General features: G+C 42.0%; 1 pseudogene; it reads right to left on the reverse strand.

Annotated features, from left to right (window-relative positions):
- Window positions 1-526: 526 nt before the first annotated feature.
- LOC124503892 (WD40 repeat-containing protein SMU1-like) lies at window positions 527-2,830 on the reverse strand (annotated as a pseudogene).
- Between the last annotated feature and the right edge of the window lie 1,599 nt (window positions 2,831-4,429).

The following is a 4,429-nucleotide window of genomic DNA, read 5'->3' on the forward strand; positions in this document are numbered from 1 at the left end:
GAAAAACTGAGAGCTTTCTCCCTGAGATCAGGAACACAACATGGATGTCCACTCTTACTGCTGTTGTTTAACATAGTGTTGGAAGTTCTAGCATCAGCAATAAGACAACAAAAGGAAATCAAAGGGATCAAAATTGGCAAAAGTGAAGTTAAGCTTTCACTTTTTGCAGATATTATAAATGGAAAATCCGATAGACTCCACCAAAAATCTGCTAGAACTGATACATGAATTCAGCAAAGTTGCAGGATACAAAATCAATGTACAGAAATCAGTTGCATTCTTATACACTAATAATGAAGCAACAGAAAGACAAATAAACTGATCCCATTCACAATTGCACCAAGAAGCATAAAATACCTAGCAATAAATCTAACCAAAGATGTAAAAGATCTGTATGCTGAAAAATACAGAAAGCTTATGAAGGAAATTGAAGAAGATACAAAGAAATGGAAAAACATTCCATGTTCATGGATTAGAAGAATAAATATTGTTAAAATGTCAAGTGAATTTTAAATGAAAAGTAGAATTAGGGTTTCCAGAGCTTTAGGAGCCCATTTTCACCATGGGTAGCAATCAGATTCTGATGAGAGTGATGTGTGATACCAGTCACATCCTTCTTGTGAATTGTCAAAGTTCTCTCGAGTTTGCCGGTGACTGTGCTAACACAGGAGAGCACAAAGTCCTCCTACACAGCAGATCCATTCACCACAGGGAGATAGGGCATGGCAAACAGAATCACCACCTTCTTTGTTTCTTACTAGAGATGAAGTTTCTGACAATCTGCCCCTGCATGTTCATGATGACCACTGTATTTGATCTGCCACATACCACAAAGTGCTCTGGGTTTTTAGGAAGCAGTATCACACTGTTGATAGTGATATCTGTCCCTGCAATGCTGCCCAGGGATTTAAACGGATTTGAACATTTTGTGGTCTTCATATTCCAGATATTTACAGTCCCATCAGAGGATGCACTAATAATACAATGTCCATCTTGTGTAAAAGTTAATCTATTTAACAAAAGAGGAATGGCCACAAAATTCCTTCAGGGTTTTCCCAGATTTTAAACCATGAATTCTAATTGTCTGGTCAAAAGAGGCAGTAAGGATATGACCGCTATCCTTAGAAAAGCTTTTCTGTGACACCTTTACTGTGTGCCCTTTCAAATCGCCTAAACACTGTCCACTTTGAGTCTTCCCCATACCTTGATTTTTTCCATTGTGGACCCCAGTTGCTAACATTTCTTTATCTCTGCTGAAACACATGCAGAGGACAGCATTATCCATCATCCTAAAGTCATCCTGGGCCTGGAACTAAAGATCCTTTCTGATTTTTCCAGTTGTAAAGTTCTAGACTTCAGTGAATCCAACAACAGGCCCAGTGACCAAATACTGACCATCTGGAGAAAATCGAGCACACTCTGTATGTGATTTCTGACTAAACTTAATATGACGGTTCAGTTGTGTAGGAAACTTTTCTTCTTCTACATCTTTGACGGTTGCTTTGCCTCAGAACAAATCTATGTAGTCATGCCAGGAGGAAGCAATCCCTGATGTTGCTGCCACTTCAGTACCTGTCCCAGTAATGCCATGAGATGAGATGGAGACACCACTGACTTCTCAGGTAAGGACTGGGAGATTGCTGCTCTTCTCTTTGCTACTTCTATCTGGGTAGACCTCATGAGGATCGAAATAAGACCTGGCCAAGAGGTTCTTCAAATGAACACACTGCTCTGGCTGTGTTTGTTTTAACATGATCATGGGAGCAGTCTGTCTCAGGAGTGACCTGGAAGCCCCCAATTCACGCAGCTCTATCAATTCCAGAACAACCCATTCGTAGAGGTGAATGAGGGTTTTTGTCTGGCAATTTCAGAGACTGTAAAACAGTATCCCAGTATTAATGTCAGCTACAAAACTTGCAGTGCTGGGTCACATCCAAGCACTTGATTTTGATCAACATAGCATTATCTTCACAGGCACAGAACTCACTCCACTATTCAGAATCAGAATTTTTGGAAACTCTTCTGGTTATTCTAATGTGCAGTCCAGTTTGAAAACTGCTGGACTAGAGTGGTGTTGCTTACAATTTTATGTACATAAGGATCTCCTTGAATTTCATCAGGTCTGGGATGGGGCCTCACATGCCCCATTTCTGACAAGTTTCCAGGATTTTCAGTTGCTACTGGCCCAAGGGCCACACTTGGAAAAACAAGGTCTACTAGGCAACCATGCAATGCCCTCTACCTTATGTATCCTCAGGGTACTTGCCCCAGTAGGGATCTGTGATTGGTCATCAGGCCCTACCTTCTCCCAATGTGGTCCTCAAGCTGAAGTCCTATCTCACATATCTTGTCCTCATTTGGTCTCTAGCACAGGCATCAGGCCTCTGTAGCACTCAGAAACACTGCCCAGGGAGGTGAGTTTATCCTTGACAAACCAACAAGAGCACAAGAGCTGGAATGTCCTGTTACTGTTGCTGCCTAAAATCAGTTAATTTTTCTCTCAGATGCTATAGCCATCTTAGTTGTCCTAGAGTTTTCTTGTGCAGGTAAAGGGACTTTACTCTTTTTTCTGGTTCTAGACACTAACCCAAAGTGAGCTTTTTCTGCCTTGAACAAAGGGCAGAGTTGAGCTCTGGTGTTCAGGGAATGTAATTGGAGCCCAGTTTTCTCACACTCTGCTGTCCCCACCTCTGTCTATGGACTTATCTTTTAAAAAATCCTTTAAATGTAGTTGCTCATGGCTGAAGTCAGGGCACAGGCCCACGGCAGCCAGGGCCTGCCTTGAGTGGGCTGAGAGCAGCAATTCCCTGTCCCCATCACTGGAGGGCATCTACTCCAAACTTGTAAGTGTGTTACACCTAGGACAGGGGACGCTGCTCTCAAGGTCTCAGTCAGGTGGGCTCTCACCCACCTGTGCTTCTATATTCTATGGGAAAAGTCTCTGGAAGCACACAGTTTTAATCCTGCCTTGTTCCTCCCCAGAAAAGATGTACATTCAGTGCCATTGGCACCCTGCATCTGCATCAGCAGAGGCTGCTTTGTGACTCCAGGTGGGAGGTGAAAATCAATTGTAATCGGCCTCATTTACTCCCAGGGTTCCAGTTCATGCTATCAAGTGTTAATGGAGAGTAAGGGAGAGAAATTATATTCCCATTGATTACCTGTGTACTCGTTGAGATAGATTTTAGCCACACTGAAATTTATTAAGGTAGGGAGGTTTAGACTTATACAAGAATTTCTGTAGGCAGTGCTTATCTGTTGGTGCTAATAAGGAAGTGACTAGGCACCTAAAATTATGGAGAGGACGCTAAGCAATGCATCCAGGAACTTAGCAACCTGGCTATTGTTGTCCTTGAAGTCAAAGTGATAGGTAGGAGTAGACTGAGGCAGTCAAGTTATGCATACCAAAGAGAAAAAGAGACCAAATGTCTAAGATTTGGTGAAATGCAGCTCGAACAGTAGCTGTCAAATATCAAGCATGACATCTAAGGGAGCCTATCCAGGGCAAGTGATGCAGAACATAATCCTACAGTGGCACCTGGTGGTGCGGGGGGATTTCTTGGGGGTCAGGAAGAGGTGTAAGGATGCCCCTCCTCATGAGAGTTCAGGAGGCTGGTAAGGTCATTGGTTTAAAATCTGATGAGAACAGTGTAAGCATACACCCTCTTCTCATCTTTTAGCAAACTTTGTGGTGCATTCAGTGACTACTCCCAAGGCTAATTCTGGTTCCCTCACTTCTTACCTGTGCAGTCATGGGACATTTCTTTAACCTCTCTGACCTTCAGATTCTCATCTGAATGAGGGGAGGTTAAGGGAGTATTTAATAAGTTCAAAATATGTAAACGGTGTAACATAGGGTCTGACATTGCTTAATAAATCACTTAATAAATACTAGTTGTTATTTTGATTGTTTTGTTTTGTTTACAAGGGATATATACTATTCTATTAGTTGTTATGATCAATGGATTATGATCTTGCTTCATAAAAAAAAAATTCCCTAGACTTCCAAGCTTACTGGTGGAAGGAGGCTCCCCCATTAGAAAAGAATAGCTGAACAGGTATAACACTGCCCCCAACATTTCTTGCACCTGTGCTCACCTCCATAATCACTTTGGCTCCTGGTAGGGAGGAGGAAAACAAAGGCAAAAGAATTGTAGCTTAAATTAAATCCTACAGTTTGGAGCCCACTAATAGACACCTGAAAAATGCACCTTCCTCCGAGGACTTATGGCTGCATTAGTGCCTTAATGTTTAAGTTTTATTAAAGACTACAAGTAACCTTATCTTAACAACAGCTAGCCCTTCAAGGTTCTGAAAGCCTTCCATCAAAGTTCCTTAGAAACTTACTTATCTCTATCTTTCCTCCCTCCACAAACTTAAAAGCATATAATCAGTCACTCCTCACAACCCCAGTGCTACTCTTTCTGCC

The sequence above is a fragment of the Lynx rufus genome, unplaced genomic scaffold (genome assembly GCF_022079265.1).
Source record: "Lynx rufus isolate CCGP_SWC_20201006 ecotype Redwood Valley unplaced genomic scaffold, mLynRuf1.p SCAF_8, whole genome shotgun sequence".
Lineage (NCBI taxonomy): Eukaryota > Metazoa > Chordata > Mammalia > Carnivora > Felidae > Lynx > Lynx rufus.